At 39.6% G+C, this 16,469-nt stretch overlaps 20 non-coding genes across 20 annotated transcripts; 13 read left to right on the top strand and 7 right to left on the bottom strand.

The window, feature by feature from the left end:
* Positions 1–638: 638 nt before the first annotated feature.
* Positions 639–720, top strand: trnas-gcu (transfer RNA serine (anticodon GCU)). Its single transcript has one exon. It is a non-coding gene; the product is annotated as a tRNA-Ser (tRNA).
* A 655-nt stretch (positions 721–1,375) lies between these two features.
* On the bottom strand, positions 1,376–1,448 carry trnaa-agc (transfer RNA alanine (anticodon AGC)). Its single transcript has one exon. It is a non-coding gene; the product is annotated as a tRNA-Ala (tRNA).
* A 129-nt stretch (positions 1,449–1,577) lies between these two features.
* On the top strand, positions 1,578–1,659 carry trnas-gcu (transfer RNA serine (anticodon GCU)). The gene has a single exon. It is a non-coding gene; the product is annotated as a tRNA-Ser (tRNA).
* A 655-nt stretch (positions 1,660–2,314) lies between these two features.
* Positions 2,315–2,387, bottom strand: trnaa-agc (transfer RNA alanine (anticodon AGC)). The gene has a single exon. It is a non-coding gene; the product is annotated as a tRNA-Ala (tRNA).
* A 127-nt stretch (positions 2,388–2,514) lies between these two features.
* Positions 2,515–2,596, top strand: trnas-gcu (transfer RNA serine (anticodon GCU)). The gene has a single exon. It is a non-coding gene; the product is annotated as a tRNA-Ser (tRNA).
* A 655-nt stretch (positions 2,597–3,251) lies between these two features.
* Positions 3,252–3,324, bottom strand: trnaa-agc (transfer RNA alanine (anticodon AGC)). Its single transcript has one exon. It is a non-coding gene; the product is annotated as a tRNA-Ala (tRNA).
* Positions 3,325–3,453: 129 nt separating this feature from the next.
* On the top strand, positions 3,454–3,535 carry trnas-gcu (transfer RNA serine (anticodon GCU)). The gene has a single exon. It is a non-coding gene; the product is annotated as a tRNA-Ser (tRNA).
* Positions 3,536–4,394: 859 nt separating this feature from the next.
* trnas-gcu (transfer RNA serine (anticodon GCU)) lies at positions 4,395–4,476 on the top strand. The gene has a single exon. It is a non-coding gene; the product is annotated as a tRNA-Ser (tRNA).
* An 857-nt stretch (positions 4,477–5,333) lies between these two features.
* Positions 5,334–5,415, top strand: trnas-gcu (transfer RNA serine (anticodon GCU)). The gene has a single exon. It is a non-coding gene; the product is annotated as a tRNA-Ser (tRNA).
* Positions 5,416–6,271: 856 nt separating this feature from the next.
* trnas-gcu (transfer RNA serine (anticodon GCU)) lies at positions 6,272–6,353 on the top strand. Its single transcript has one exon. It is a non-coding gene; the product is annotated as a tRNA-Ser (tRNA).
* A 655-nt stretch (positions 6,354–7,008) lies between these two features.
* trnaa-agc (transfer RNA alanine (anticodon AGC)) lies at positions 7,009–7,081 on the bottom strand. The gene has a single exon. It is a non-coding gene; the product is annotated as a tRNA-Ala (tRNA).
* Positions 7,082–7,210: 129 nt separating this feature from the next.
* Positions 7,211–7,292, top strand: trnas-gcu (transfer RNA serine (anticodon GCU)). The gene has a single exon. It is a non-coding gene; the product is annotated as a tRNA-Ser (tRNA).
* Positions 7,293–9,088: 1,796 nt separating this feature from the next.
* trnas-gcu (transfer RNA serine (anticodon GCU)) lies at positions 9,089–9,170 on the top strand. Its single transcript has one exon. It is a non-coding gene; the product is annotated as a tRNA-Ser (tRNA).
* A 655-nt stretch (positions 9,171–9,825) lies between these two features.
* On the bottom strand, positions 9,826–9,898 carry trnaa-agc (transfer RNA alanine (anticodon AGC)). Its single transcript has one exon. It is a non-coding gene; the product is annotated as a tRNA-Ala (tRNA).
* Positions 9,899–10,966: 1,068 nt separating this feature from the next.
* On the top strand, positions 10,967–11,048 carry trnas-gcu (transfer RNA serine (anticodon GCU)). The gene has a single exon. It is a non-coding gene; the product is annotated as a tRNA-Ser (tRNA).
* Positions 11,049–11,703: 655 nt separating this feature from the next.
* On the bottom strand, positions 11,704–11,776 carry trnaa-agc (transfer RNA alanine (anticodon AGC)). The gene has a single exon. It is a non-coding gene; the product is annotated as a tRNA-Ala (tRNA).
* A 1,069-nt stretch (positions 11,777–12,845) lies between these two features.
* trnas-gcu (transfer RNA serine (anticodon GCU)) lies at positions 12,846–12,927 on the top strand. Its single transcript has one exon. It is a non-coding gene; the product is annotated as a tRNA-Ser (tRNA).
* Positions 12,928–13,784: 857 nt separating this feature from the next.
* Positions 13,785–13,866, top strand: trnas-gcu (transfer RNA serine (anticodon GCU)). Its single transcript has one exon. It is a non-coding gene; the product is annotated as a tRNA-Ser (tRNA).
* A 655-nt stretch (positions 13,867–14,521) lies between these two features.
* trnaa-agc (transfer RNA alanine (anticodon AGC)) lies at positions 14,522–14,594 on the bottom strand. Its single transcript has one exon. It is a non-coding gene; the product is annotated as a tRNA-Ala (tRNA).
* A 1,068-nt stretch (positions 14,595–15,662) lies between these two features.
* Positions 15,663–15,744, top strand: trnas-gcu (transfer RNA serine (anticodon GCU)). The gene has a single exon. It is a non-coding gene; the product is annotated as a tRNA-Ser (tRNA).
* Positions 15,745–16,469: the final 725 nt, after the last annotated feature.

Raw genomic sequence — 16,469 nt, forward strand, 5'->3', positions numbered from 1 at the left:
ATATCTCATGAGTCCCATCTTAGATTGAGTTTGTTCATGGAACCTACCTACACAGTTAGTACTAAGCCTAAAACACGCAATGCGCATTTCCATTCCAAAGTGACTTCATAGCTTTTAAAGGGACTTTTCTTTAAAATATTGTTTTTCCCAGTGTCAATTGCATACATTTTCATGGAAGGTTTGATGTCATATTACGGAAATAATTTGTAAGCTTTTACAAACTGAAGCCACTTCTGAATGATTAAAGCAAATGTCACACTGTATGTGGAAGGGTACTGATCAGATAAGTTAGATCATCATAAATTGGAGTCATGCAGTCTTTTTTTTATTACTTGCGAAAATGCTTCACGAATTCCGGTTCAATGTACTGTCCTCGTAGGTACAATGAAATTTCGAAAATGAACCTTCTGAGGAAATGAACAAGCTTGGATGACTTTGGAGAATGTGGGCATCGATCCCACTACCTCTCACATGCTAAGCGCGCGCTCTACCACTTGAGCTAATTCCCCTTGTATTTTACTGTAACATTTAAAATTTGGACCACTCATCAGTGTTTAGTCAGGCTTGACAATGACGTTTGTACCCGTGCAATAGTAAATGTGCAAACATGGCTGTCGTCATCATCCATTGTACAAACAGACGAGGTGGCCGAGTGGTTAAGGCGATGGATTGCTAATCCATTGTGCTATGCACGCATGGGTTCGAATCCCATCTTCGTCGAGTAGGTCCTTTATGACATCTGTTCAAAAGTCCTTTCAAAGATTATGCACTTACAACTAACACAGGGAAGAAATTCAGCTCAATTTCACCAATTATTTCTCACATGATAAGAGTTGTAAGACTTCAATCTCAAGAGTACCTTTCTCAGTTGAGCTTGTCAGGAACTCTACCCACAGGTCGGCATAAGGCTGACCAAATGAATTGCCGAAAAAGGTGGGAATATCTCATGAGTCCCATCTTAGATTGAGTTTGTTCAGGGAACCTACCTACACAATTAGTACTAAGCCTAAAACACGCAATGCGCATTTCCATTCCAAAGTGACATCCTAGCTTTTAAATGGACTTCTCTTTAAAATATTGTTTTTCCCAGTGTCAATTGCATACATTTTCATGGAAGGTTTGATGTCATATTACGGAAATTATTTGTAAGCTTTTACAAACTGAAGCCACTTCTGAATGATTAAAGCAAATGTCACACTGTATGTGGAAGGGTACTGATCAGATAAGTTAGATCATCATAAATTGGAGTCATGCAGTCTTTTTTTTATTACTTGCGAAAATGCTTCACGAATTCCGGTTCAATGTACTGTCCTCGTAGGTACAATGAAATTTCGAAAATGTACCTTCTGAGGAAAAGAACAAGCTTGGATGACTTTGGAGAATGTGGGCATCGATCCCACTACCTCTCACATGCTAAGCGAGCGCTCTACCACTTGAGCTAATTCCCCTTGTATTATACTGTAACATTTAAAATTTGGACCACTCATCAGTGTTTAGTCAGGCTTGACAATGACGTTTGTACCCGTGCAATAGTAAATGTGCAAACGTGGCTGTCGTCATCATCCATGGTACAAACAGACGAGGTGGCCGAGTGGTTAAGGCGATGGATTGCTAATCCATTGTGCAATGCACGCATGGGTTCGAATCCCATCTTCGTCGAGTGCGTCCTTTATGACATCTGTTCAAAAGTCCTTTCAAAGATTATGCACTTACAACTAACACAGGGAAGAAATTCAGCTCAATTTCACCAATTATTTCTCACATGATAAGAGTTGTAAGACTTCAATCTCAAGAGTACCTTTCTCAGTTGAGCTTGTCAGGAACTCTACCCACAGGTCGGCATAAGGCTGACCAAATGAATTGCCGAAAAAGGTGGGAATATCTCATGAGTCCCATCTTAGATTGAGTTTGTTCAGGGAACCTACCTACACAATTAGTACTAAGCCTAAAACACGCAATGCGCATTTCCATTCCAAAGTGACTTCCTAGCTTTTAAATGGACTTCTCTTTAAAATATTGTTTTTCCCAGTGTCAATTGCATACATTTTCATGGAAGGTTTGATGTCATATTACGGAAATTATTTGTAAGCTTTTACAAACTGAAGCCACTTCTGAATGATTAAAGCAAATGTCACACTGTATGTGGAAGGGTACTGAACAGATAAGTTAGATCATCATAAATTGGAGTCATGCAGTCTTTTTTTTATTACTTGCGAAAATGCTTCACGAATTTCGGTTCAATGTACTGTCCTCGTAGGTACAATGAAATTTCGAAAAATAAACTTTTGAGGAAACAAACAAGCTTGGATGACTTTGGAGAATGTGGGCATCGATCCCACTACCTCTCACATGCTAAGCGAGCGCTCTACCACTTGAGCTAATTCCCCTTGTATTATACTGTAACATTTAAAATTTGGACCACTCATCAGTGTTGTCAGGCTTGACAATGACGTTTGTACCCGTGCAATAGTAAATGTGCAAACGTGGCTGTCGTCATCATCCATGGTACAAACAGACGAGGTGGCCGAGTGGTTAAGGCGATGGATTGCTAATCCATTGTGCAATGCACGCATGGGTTTGAATCCCATCTTCGTCGAGTAGGTCCTTTATGACATCTGTTCAAAAGTCCTTTCAAAGATTATGCACTTACAACTAACACAGGGAAGAAATTCAGCTCAATTTCACTAATTATTTCTCACATGATAAGAGTTGTAAGACTTCAATCTCAAGAGTACCTTTCTCAGTTGAGCTTGTCAGGAACTCTACCCACAGGTCGGCATAAGGCTGACCAAATGAATTGCCGAAAAAGGTGGGAATATCTCATGAGTCCCATCTTAGATTGAGTTTGTTCAGGGAACCTACCTACACAGTAAGTACTAAGCCTAAAACATGCAATGCGCATTTCCATTCCAAAGTGACTTCCTAGCTTTTAAAGGGACTTCTCTTTAAAATATTGTTTTTCCCAGTGTCAATTGCATACATTTTCATGGAAGGTTTGATGTCATATTACGGAAATAATTTGTAAGCTTTTACAAACTGAAGCCACTTCTGAATGATTAAAGCAAATGTCACACTGTATGTGGAAGGGTACTGATCAGATAAGTTAGATCATCATAAATTGGAGTAATGCAGTCTTTTTTTTATTACTTGTGAAAATGCTTCACGAATTCCGGTTCAATGTACTGTCCTCGTAGGTACAATGAAATTTCGAAAATGAACCTTCTGAGGAAAAGAACAAGCTTGGATGACTTTGGAGAATGTGGGCATCGATCCCACTACCTCTCACATGCTAAGCGAGCGCTCTACCACTTGAGCTAATTCCCCTTGTATTTTACTGTAACATTTAAAATTTGGACCACTCATCAGTGTTTAGTCAGGCTTGACAATGACGTTTGTACCCGTGCAATAGTAAATGTGCAAACATGGCTGTCGTCATCATCCATGGTACAAACCGACGAGGTGGCCGAGTGGTTAAGGCGATGGATTGCTAATCCATTGTGCTATGCACGCATGGGTTCGAATCCCATCTTTGTCGAGTAGGTCCTTTATGACATCTGTTCAAAAGTCCTTTCAAAGATTATGCACTTACAACTAACACAGGGAAGAAATTCTGCTCAATTTCACCAATTAATTCTCACATGATAAGAGTTGTAAGACTTCAATCTCAAGAGTACCTTTCTCAGTTGAGCTTGTCAGGAACTCTACCCACAGGTCAGCATAAGGCTGACCAAATGAATTGCCGAAAAAGGTGGGAATATCTCATGAGTCCCATCTTAGATTGAGTTTGTTCAGGGAACCTACCTACACAGTTAGTACTAAGCCTAAAACACGCAATGCGCATTTCCATTCCAAAGTGACTTCCTAGCTTTTAAAGGGACTTCTCTTTAAAATATTGTTTTTCCCAGTGTCAATTGCATACATTTTCATGGAAGGTTTGATGTCATATTACGGAAATAATTTGTAAGCTTTTACAAACTGAAGCCACTTCTGAATGATTAAAGCAAATGTCACACTGTATGTGGAAGGGTACTGATCAGATAAGTTAGATCATCATAAATTGGAGTCATGCAGTCTTTTTTTTTATTACTTGTGAAAATGCTTCACGAATTCCGGTTCAATGTACTGTCCTCGTAGGTACAATGAAATTTCGAAAATGAACCTTCTGAGGAAATGAACAAGCTTGGATGACTTTGGAGAATGTGGGCATCGATCCCACTTCCTCTCACATGCTAAGCGAGCACTCTACCACTTGAGCTAATTCCCCTTATATTTTACTGTAACATTTAAAATTTGGACCACTCATCAGTGTTTAGTCAGGCTTGACAATGACGTTTGTACCCGTGCAATAGTAAATGTGCAAACATGGCTGTCGTCATCAACCATTGGTACAAACAGACGAGGTGGCCGAGTGGTTAAGGCGATGGATTGCTAATCCATTGTGCTATGCACGAATGGGTTCGAATCCCATCTTCGTCGAGTAGGTCCTTTATGACATCTGTTCAAAAGTCCTTTCAAAGATTATGCACTTACAACTAACACAGGGAAGAAATTCTGCTCAATTTCACCAATTATTTCTCACATGATAAGAGTTGTAAGACTTCAATCTCAAGAGTACCTTTCTCAGTTGAGCTTGTCAGGAACTCTACCCACAGGTCAGCATAAGGCTGACCAAATGAATTGCCGAAAAAGGTGGGAATATCTCATGAGTCCCATCTTAGATTGAGTTTGTTCAGGGAACCTACCTACACAGTTAGTACTAAGCCTAAAACACGCAATGCGCATTTCCATTCCAAAGTGACTTCCTAGCTTTTAAAGGGACTTCTCTTTAAAATATTGTTTTTCCCAGTGTCAATTGCATACATTTTCATGGAAGGTTTGATGTCATATTACGGAAATAATTTGTAAGCTTTTACAAACTGAAGCCACTTCTGAATGATTAAAGCAAATGTCACACTGTATGTGGAAGGGTACTGATCAGATAAGTTAGATCATCATAAATTGGAGTCATGCAGTCTTTTTTTTATTACTTGCGAAAATGCTTCACGAATTCCGGTTCAATGTACTGTCCTCATAGGTACAATGAAATTTCGAAAATGAACCTTCTGAGGAAATGAACAAGCTTGGATGACTTTGGAGAATGTGGGCATCGATCCCACTACCTCTCACATGCTAAGCGCGCGCTCTACCACTTGAGCTAATTCCCCTTGTATTTACTGTAACATTTAAAATTTGGACCACTCATCAGTGTTTAGTCAGGCTTGACAATGACGTTTGTAACTGTACAATAGTAAATGTGCAAACATGGCTGTCGTCATCATTCATGGTACAAAACAGATGAGGTGGCCAAGTGGTTAAGGCGATGGATTGCTAATCCATTGTGCTATGCACGCATGGGTTCGAATCCCATCTTCGTCGAGTAGGTCCTTTATGACATCTGTTCAAAAGTCCTTTCAAAGATTATGCACTTACAACTAACACAGGGAAAAAATTCTGCTCAAATTCACCAATTATTTCTCACATGATAAGAGTTGTAAGACTTCAATCTCAAGAGTACCTTTCTCAGTTGAGCTTGTCAGGAACTCTACCCACAGGTCGGCATAAGGCTGACCAAATGAATTGCCGAAAAAGGTGGGAATATCTCATGAGTCCCATCTTAGATTGAGTTTGTTCATGGAACCTACCTACACAGTTAGTACTAAGCCTAAAACACGCAATGCGCATTTCCATTCCAAAGTGACTTCATAGCTTTTAAAGGGACTTTTCTTTAAAATATTGTTTTTCCCAGTGTCAATTGCATACATTTTCATGGAAGGTTTGATGTCATATTACGGAAATAATTTGTAAGCTTTTACAAACTGAAGCCACTTCTGAATGATTAAAGCAAATGTCACACTGTATGTGGAAGGGTACTGATCAGATAAGCTAGATCATCATAAATTGGAGTCATGCAGTCTTTTTTTTATTACTTGCGAAAATGCTTCACGAATTCCGGTTCAATGTACTGTCCTCATAGGTACAATGAAATTTCGAAAATGAACCTTCTGAGGAAATGAACAAGCTTGGATGACTTTGGAGAATGTGGGCATCGATCCCACTACCTCTCACATGCTAAGCGCGCGCTCTACCACTTGAGCTAATTCCCCTTGTATTTACTGTAACATTTAAAATTTGGACCACTCATCAGTGTTTAGTCAGGCTTGACAATGACGTTTGTACCCGTGCAATAGTAAATGTGCAAACATGGCTGTCGTCATCATCCATTGTACAAACAGACGAGGTGGCCGAGTGGTTAAGGCGATGGATTGCTAATCCATTGTGCTATGCACGAATGGGTTCGAATCCCATCTTCGTCGAGTAGGTCCTTTATGACATCTGTTCAAAAGTCCTTTCAAAGATTATGCACTTACAACTAACACAGGGAAGAAATTCTGCTCAATTTCACCAATTATTTCTCACATGATAAGAGTTGTAAGACTTCAATCTCAAGAGTACCTTTCTCAGTTGAGCTTGTCAGGAACTCTACCCACAGGTCAGCATAAGGCTGACCAAATGAATTGCCGAAAAAGGTGGGAATATCTCATGAGTCCCATCTTAGATTGAGTTTGTTCAGGGAACCTACCTACACAGTTAGTACTAAGCCTAAAACACGCAATGCGCATTTCCATTCCAAAGTGACTTCCTAGCTTTTAAAGGGACTTCTCTTTAAAATATTGTTTTTCCCAGTGTCAATTGCATACATTTTCATGGAAGGTTTGATGTCATATTACGGAAATAATTTGTAAGCTTTTACAAACTGAAGCCACTTCTGAATGATTAAAGCAAATGTCACACTGTATGTGGAAGGGTACTGATCAGATAAGTTAGATCATCATAAATTGGAGTCATGCAGTCTTTTTTTTATTACTTGCGAAAATGCTTCACGAATTCCGGTTCAATGTATTGTCCTCGTAGGTACAATGAAATTTCGAAAATGAACCTTCTGAGGAAACAAACAAGCTTGGATGACTTTGGAGAATGTGGGCATCGATCCCACTACCTCTCACATGCTAAGCGAGCGCTCTACCACTTGAGCTAATTCCCCTAGAATTATACTGTAACATTTAAAATTTGGACCACTCATCAGTGTTTAGTCAGGCTTGACAATGACGTTTGTAACTGTACAATAGTAAATGTGCAAACATGGCTGTCGTCATCATTCATGGTACAAACAGATGAGGTGGCCAAGTGGTTAAGGCGATGGATTGCTAATCCATTGTGCTATGCACGCATGGGATCGAATCCCATCTTCGTCGAGTAGGTCCTTTATGACATCTGTTCAAAAGTCCTTTCAAAGATTATGCACTTACAACTAACACAGGGAAGAAATTCTGCTCAAATTCACCAATTATTTCTCACATGATAAGAGTTGTAAGACTTCAATCTCAAGAGTACCTTTCTCAGTTGAGCTTGTCAGGAACTCTACCCACAGGTCGGCATAAGGCTGACCAAATGAATTGCCGAAAAAGGTGGGAATATCTCATGAGTCCCATCTTAGATTGAGTTTGTTCATGGAACCTACCTACACAGTTAGTACTAAGCCTAAAACACGCAATGCGCATTTCCATTCCAAAGTGACTTCATAGCTTTTAAAGGGACTTTTCTTTAAAATATTGTTTTTCCCAGTGTCAATTGCATACATTTTCATGGAAGGTTTGATGTCATATTACGGAAATAATTTGTAAGCTTTTACAAACTGAAGCCACTTCTGAATGATTAAAGCAAATGTCACACTGTATGTGGAAGGGTACTGATCAGATAAGTTAGATCATCATAAATTGGAGTCATGCAGTCTTTTTTTTATTACTTGCGAAAATGCTTCACGAATTCCGGTTCAATGTACTGTCCTCATAGGTACAATGAAATTTCGAAAATGAACCTTCTGAGGAAATGAACAAGCTTGGATGACTTTGGAGAATGTGGGCATCGATCCCACTACCTCTCACATGCTAAGCGCGCGCTCTACCACTTGAGCTAATTCCCCTTGTATTTTACTGTAACATTTAAAATTTGGACCACTCATCAGTGTTTAGTCAGGCTTGACAATGACGTTTGTACCCGTGCAATAGTAAATGTGCAAACATGGCTGTCGTCATCATCCATTGTACAAACAGACGAGGTGGCCGAGTGGTTAAGGCGATGGATTGCTAATCCATTGTGCTATGCAAGCATGGGTTCGAATCTTATCTTCGTCGAGTAGGTCCTTTATGACATCTGTTCAAAAGTCCTTTCAAAGATTATGCACTTACAACTAACACAGGGAAGAAATTCAGCTCAATTTCACCAATTATTTCTCACATGATAAGAGTTGTAAGACTTCAATCTCAAGAGTACCTTTCTCAGTTGAGCTTGTCAGGAACTCTACCCACAGGTCGGCATAAGGCTGACCAAATGAATTGCCGAAAAAGGTGGGAATATCTCATGAGTCCCATCTTAGATTGAGTTTGTTCAGGGAACCTACCTACACAAGTAGTACTAAGCCTAAAACACGCAATGCGCATTTCCATTCCAAAGTGACTTCCTAGCTTTTAAATGGACTTCTCTTTAAAATATTGTTTTTCCCAGTGTCAATTGCATACATTTTCATGGAAGGTTTGATGTCATATTACGGAAATTATTTGTAAGCTTTTACAAACTGAAGCCACTTCTGAATGATTAAAGCAAATGTCACACTGTATGTGGAAGGGTACTGATCAGATAAGTTAGATCATCATAAATTGGAGTCATGCAGTCTTTTTTTTATTACTTGCGAAAATGCTTCACGAATTCCGGTTCAATGTACTGTCCTCGTAGGTACAATGAAATTTCGAAAAATAAACTTTTGAGGAAACAAACAAGCTTGGATGACTTTGGAGAATGTGGGCATCGATCCCACTACCTCTCACATGCTAAGCGAGCGCTCTACGACTTGAGCTAATTCCCCTTGTATTATACTGTAACATTTAAAATTTGTACCACTCATCAGTGTTTAGTCAGGCTTGACAATGACGTTTGTACCCGTGCAATAGTAAATGTGCAAACGTGGCTGTCGTCATCATCCATGGTACAAACAGACGAGGTGGCCGAGTGGTTAAGGCGATGGATTGCTAATCCATTGTGCAATGCATGCATGGGTTCGAATCCCATCTTCGTCAAGTGCGTCCTTTATGACATCTGTTCAAAAGTCCTTTCAAAGATTATGCACTTACAACTAACACAGGGAAGAAATTCAGCTCAATTTCACCAATTATTTCTCACATGATAAGAGTTGTAAGACTTCAATCTCAAGAGTACCTTTCTCAGTTGAGCTTGTCAGGAACTCTACCCACAGGTCGGCATAAGGCTGACCAAATGAATTGCCGAAAAAGGTGGGAATATCTCATGAGTCCCATCTTAGATTGAGTTTGTTCAGGGAACCTACCTACACAGTTAGTACTAAGCCTAAAACATGCAATGCGCATTTCCATTCCAAAGTGACTTCCTAGCTTTTAAAGGGACTTCTCTTTAAAATATTGTTTTTCCCAGTGTCAATTGCATACATTTTCATGGAAGGTTTGATGTCATATTACGGAAATAATTTGTAAGCTTTTACAAACTGAAGCCACTTCTGAATGATTAAAGCAAATGTCACACTGTATGTGGAAGGGTACTGATCAGATAAGTTAGATCATCATAAATTGGAGTCATGCAGTCTTTTTTTTATTACTTGCGAAAATGCTTCACGAATTCCGGTTCAATGTACTGTCCTCGTAGGTACAATGAAATTTCGAAAATGAACCTTATGAGGAAAAGAACAAGCTTGAATGACTTTGGAGAATGTGGGCATCGATCCCACTACCTCTCACATGCTAAGCGAGCGCTCTACCACTTGAGCTAATTCCCCTTGTATTTTACTGTAACATTTAAAATTTGGACCACTCATCAGTGTTTAGTCAGGCTTGACAATGACGTTTGTACCCGTGCAATAGTAAATGTGCAAACATGGCTGTCGTCATCATCCATGGTACAAACAGACGAGGTGGACGAGTGGTTAAGGCGATGGATTGCTAATCCATTGTGCTATGCACGCATGGGTTCGAATCCCATCTTCTTCGATTAGGTCCTTTATGACATCTGTTCAAAAGTCCTTTCAAAGATTATGCACTTACAACTAACACAGGGAAGAAATTCTGCTCAATTTCACCAATTATTTCTCACATGATAAGAGTTGTAAGACTTCAATCTCAAGAGTACCTTTCTCAGTTGAGCTTGTCAGGAACTCTACCCACAGGTCGGCATAAGGCTGACCAAATGAATTGCCGAAAAAGGTGGGAATATCTCATGAGTCCCATCTTAGATTGAGTTTGTTCAGGGAACCTACCTACACAAGTAGTACTAAGCCTAAAACACGCAATGCGCATTTCCATTCCAAAGTGACTTCCTAGCTTTTAAATGGACTTCTCTTTAAAATATTGTTTTTCCCAGTGTCAATTGCATACATTTTCATGGAAGGTTTGATGTCATATTACGGAAATTATTTGTAAGCTTTTACAAACTGAAGCCACTTCTGAATGATTAAAGCAAATGTCACACTGTATGTGGAAGGGTACTGATCAGATAAGTTAGATCATCATAAATTGGAGTCATGCAGTCTTTTTTTTATTACTTGCGAAAATGCTTCACGAATTCCGGTTCAATGTACTGTCCTCGTAGGTACAATGAAATTTCGAAAAATAAACTTTTGAGGAAACAAACAAGCTTGGATGACTTTGGAGAATGTGGGCATCGATCCCACTACCTCTCACATGCTAAGCGAGCGCTCTACGACTTGAGCTAATTCCCCTTGTATTATACTGTAACATTTAAAATTTGTACCACTCATCAGTGTTTAGTCAGGCTTGACAATGACGTTTGTACCCGTGCAATAGTAAATGTGCAAACGTGGCTGTCGTCATCATCCATGGTACAAACAGACGAGGTGGCCGAGTGGTTAAGGCGATGGATTGCTAATCCATTGTGCAATGCATGCATGGGTTCGAATCCCATCTTCGTCAAGTGCGTCCTTTATGACATCTGTTCAAAAGTCCTTTCAAAGATTATGCACTTACAACTAACACAGGGAAGAAATTCAGCTCAATTTCACCAATTATTTCTCACATGATAAGAGTTGTAAGACTTCAATCTCAAGAGTACCTTTCTCAGTTGAGCTTGTCAGGAACTCTACCCACAGGTCGGCATAAGGCTGACCAAATGAATTGCCGAAAAAGGTGGGAATATCTCATGAGTCCCATCTTAGATTGAGTTTGTTCAGGGAACCTACCTACACAGTTAGTACTAAGCCTAAAACATGCAATGCGCATTTCCATTCCAAAGTGACTTCCTAGCTTTTAAAGGGACTTCTCTTTAAAATATTGTTTTTCCCAGTGTCAATTGCATACATTTTCATGGAAGGTTTGATGTCATATTACGGAAATAATTTGTAAGCTTTTACAAACTGAAGCCACTTCTGAATGATTAAAGCAAATGTCACACTGTATGTGGAAGGGTACTGATCAGATAAGTTAGATCATCATAAATTGGAGTCATGCAGTCTTTTTTTTATTACTTGCGAAAATGCTTCACGAATTCCGGTTCAATGTACTGTCCTCGTAGGTACAATGAAATTTCGAAAATGAACCTTATGAGGAAAAGAACAAGCTTGGATGACTTTGGAGAATGTGGGCATCGATCCCACTACCTCTCACATGCTAAGCGAGCGCTCTACCACTTGAGCTAATTCCCCTTGTATTTTACTGTAACATTTAAAATTTGGACCACTCATCAGTGTTTAGTCAGGCTTGACAATGACGTTTGTACCCGTGCAATAGTAAATGTGCAAACATGGCTGTCGTCATCATCCATGGTACAAACAGACGAGGTGGACGAGTGGTTAAGGCGATGGATTGCTAATCCATTGTGCTATGCACGCATGGGTTCGAATCCCATCTTCTTCGATTAGGTCCTTTATGACATCTGTTCAAAAGTCCTTTCAAAGATTATGCACTTACAACTAACACAGGGAAGAAATTCTGCTCAATTTCACCAATTATTTCTCACATGATAAGAGTTGTAAGACTTCAATCTCAAGAGTACCTTTCTCAGTTGAGCTTGTCAGGAACTCTACCCACAGGTCAGCATAAGGCTGACCAAATGAATTGCCGAAAAAGGTGGGAATATCTCATGAGTCCCATCTTAGATTGAGTTTGTTCAGGGAACCTACCTACACAGTTAGTACTAAGCCTAAAACACGCAATGCGCATTTCCATTCCAAAGTGACCTTCTAGCTTTTAAAGGGACTTCTCTTTAAAATATTGTTTTTCCCAGTGTCAATTGCATACATTTTCATGGAAGGTTTGATGTCATATTACGGAAATAATTTGTAAGCTTTTACAAACTGAAGCCACTTCTGAATGATTAAAGCAAATGTCACACTGTATGTGGAAGGGTACTGATCAGATAAGTTAGATCATCATAAATTGGAGTCATGCAGTCTTTTTTTTTATTACTTGCGAAAATGCTTCACGAATTCCGGTTCAATGTACTGTCCTCGTAGGTACCATGAAATTTCGAAAATGAACCTTCTGAGGAAATGATCAAGCTTGGATGACTTTGGAGAATGTGGGCATCGATCCCACTACCTCTCACATGCTAAGCGAGTACTCTACCACTTGAGCTAATTCCCCTTGAATTATACTGTAACATTTAAAATTTGGACCACTCATCAGTGTTTAGTCAGGCTTGACAATGACGTTTGTACCCGTGCAATAGTAAATGTGCAAACATGGCTGTCGTCATCATTCATGGTACAAACAGATGAGGTGGCCGAGTGGTTAAGGCGATGGATTGCTAATCCATTGTGCTATGCACGCATGGGTTCGAATCCCATCTTCGTCGAGTAGGTCCTTTATGACATCTGTTCAAAAGTCCTTTCAAAGATTATGCACTTACAACTAACACAGGGAAGAAATTCTGCTCAAATTCACCAATTATTTCTCACATGATAAGAGTTGTAAGACTTCAATCTCAAGAGTACCTTTCTCAGTTGAGCTTGTCAGGAACTCTACCCACAGGTCGGCATAAGGCTGACCAAATGAATTGCCGAAAAAGGTGGGAATATCTCATGAGTCCCATCTTAGATTGAGTTTGTTCATGGAACCTACCTACACAGTTAGTACTAAGCCTAAAACACGCAATGCGCATTTCCATTCCAAAGTGACTTCATAGCTTTTAAAGGGACTTTTCTTTAAAATATTGTTTTTCCCAGTGTCAATTGCATACATTTTCATGGAAGGTTTGATGTCATATTACGGAAATTATTTGTAAGCTTTTACAAACTGAAGCCACTTCTGAATGATTAAAGCAAATGTCACACTGTATGTGGAAGGGTACTGATCAGATAAGTTAGATCATCATAAATTGGAGTCATGCAGTCTTTTTTTTATTACTTGCGAAAATGCTTCACGAATTCCGGTTCAATGTACTGTCCTCGTAGGTACAATGAAATTTCGAAAAATTAACTTTTGAGGAAACAAACAAGCTTGGATGACTTTGGAGAATGTTGGCATCGATCCCACTACCTCTCACATGCTAAACGAGCGCTCTACGACTTGAGCTAATTCCCCTTGTATTATACTGTAACATTTAAAATTTGGACCACTCATCAGTGTTTAGTCAGGCTTGACAATGACGTTTGTACCCGTGCAATAGTAAATGTGCAAACTTGGCTGTCGTCATCATCCATGGTACAAACAGACGAGGTGGCCGAGTGGTTAAGGCGATGGATTGCTAATCCATTGTGCAATGCACGCATGGGTTCGAATCCCATCTTCGTCGAGTGCGTCCTTTATGACATCTGTTCAAAAGTCCTTTCAAAGATTATGCACTTACAACTAACACAGGGAAGAAATTCAGCTCAATTTCACCAATTATTTCTCACATGATAAGAGTTGTAAGACTTCAATCTCAAGAGTACCTTTCTCAGTTGAGCTTGTCAGGAACTCTACCCACAGGTCGGCATAAGGCTGACCAAATGAATTGCCGAAAAAGGTGGGAATATCTCATGAGTCCCATCTTAGATTGAGTTTGTTCAGGGAACCTACCTACACAGTTAGTACTAAGCCTAAAACATGCAATGCGCATTTCCATTCCAAAGTGACTTCCTAGCTTTTAAAGGGACTTCTCTTTAAAATATTGTTTTTCCCAGTGTCAATTGCATACATTTTCATGGAAGGTTTGATGTCATATTACGGAAATAATTTGTAAGCTTTTACAAACTGAAGCCACTTCTGAATGATTAAAGCAAATGTCACACTGTATGTGGAAGGGTACTGATCAGATAAGTTAGATCATCATAAATTGGAGTCATGCAGTCTTTTTTTTATTACTTGCGAAAATGCTTCACGAATTCCGGTTCAATGTACTGTCCTCGTAGGTACAATGAAATTTCGAAAATGTACCTTCTGAGGAAAAGAACAAGCTTGGATGACTTTGGAGAATGTGGGCATCGATCCCACCACCTCTCACATGCTAAGCGAGCGCTCTACCACTTGAGCTAATTCCCCTTGTATTTTACTGTAACATTTAAAATTTGGACCACTCATCAGTGTTTAGTCAGGCTTGACAATGACGTTTGTACCCGTGCAATAGTAAATGTGCAAACATGGCTGTCGTCATCATCCATGGTACAAACAGACGAGGTGGACGAGTGGTTAAGGCGATGGATTGCTAATCCATTGTGCTATGCACGCATGGGTTCGAATCCCATCTTCTTCGATTAGGTCCTTTATGACATCTGTTCAAAAGTCCTTTCAAAGATTATGCACTTACAACTAACACAGGGAAGAAATTCTGCTCAATTTCACCAATTATTTCTCACATGATAAGAGTTGTAAGACTTCAATCTCAAGAGTACCTTTCTCAGTTGAGCTTGTCAGGAACTCTACCCACAGGTCAGCATAAGGCTGACCAAATGAATTGCCGAAAAAGGTGGGAATATCTCATGAGTCCCATCTTAGATTGAGTTTGTTCAGGGAACCTACCTACACAGTTAGTACTAAGCCTAAAACACGCAATGCGCATTTCCATTCCAAAGTGACTTCCTAGCTTTTAAAGGGACTTCTCTTTAAAATATTGTTTTTCCCAGTGTCAATTGCATACATTTTCATGGAAGGTTTGATGTCATATTACGGAAATAATTTGTAAGCTTTTACAAACTGAAGCCACTTCTGAATGATTAAAGCAAATGTCACACTGTATGTGGAAGGGTACTGATCAGATAAGTTAGATCATCATAAATTGGAGTCATGCAGTCTTTTTTTTATTACTTGCGAAAATGCTTCACGAATTCCGGTTCAATGTACTGTCCTCGTAGGTACCATGAAATTTCGAAAATGAACCTTCTGAGGAAATGATCAAGCTTGGATGACTTTGGAGAATGTGGGCATCGATCCCACTACCTCTCACATGCTAAGCGAGCACTCTACCACTTGAGCTAATTCCCCTTGAATTATACTGTAACATTTAAAATTTGGACCACTCATCAGTGTTTAGTCAGGCTTGACAATGACGTTTGTACCCGTGCAATAGTAAATGTGCAAACATGGCTGTCGTCATCATTCATGGTACAAACAGATGAGGTGGCCGAGTGGTTAAGGCGATGGATTGCTAATCCATTGTGCTATGCACGCATGGGTTCGAATCCCATCTTCGTCGAGTAGGTCCTTTATGACATCTGTTCAAAAGTCCTTTCAAAGATTATGCACTTACAACTAACACAGGGAAGAAATTCTGCTCAAATTCACCAATTATTTCTCACATGATAAGAGTTGTAAGACTTCAATCTCAAGAGTACCTTTCTCAGTTGAGCTTGTCAGGAACTCTACCCACAGGTCGGCATAAGGCTGACCAAATGAATTGCCGAAAAAGGTGGGAATATCTCATGAGTCCCATCTTAGATTGAGTTTGTTCATGGAACCTACCTACACAGTTAGTACTAAGCCTAAAACACGCAATGCGCATTTCCATTCCAAAGTGACTTCATAGCTTTTAAAGGGACTTTTCTTTAAAATATTGTTTTTCCCAGTGTCAATTGCATACATTTTCATGGAAGGTTTGATGTCATATTACGGAAATAATTTGTAAGCTTTTACAAACTGAAGCCACTTCTGAATGATTAAAGCAAATGTCACACTGTATGTGGAAGGGTACTGATCAGATAAGTTAGATCATCATAAATTGGAGTCATGCAGTCTTTTTTTTATTACTTGCGAAAATGCTTCACGAATTCCGGTTCAATGTACTGTCCTCGTAGGTACAATGAAATTTCGAAAATGAACCTTCTGAGGAAATGAACAAGCTTGGATGACTTTGGAGAATGTGGGCATCGATCCCACTACCTCTCACATGCTAAGCGCGCGCTCTACCACTTGAGCTAATTC

Source organism: Nothobranchius furzeri, chromosome 3, assembly GCF_043380555.1.
Source record: "Nothobranchius furzeri strain GRZ-AD chromosome 3, NfurGRZ-RIMD1, whole genome shotgun sequence".
NCBI lineage: Eukaryota > Metazoa > Chordata > Actinopteri > Cyprinodontiformes > Nothobranchiidae > Nothobranchius > Nothobranchius furzeri.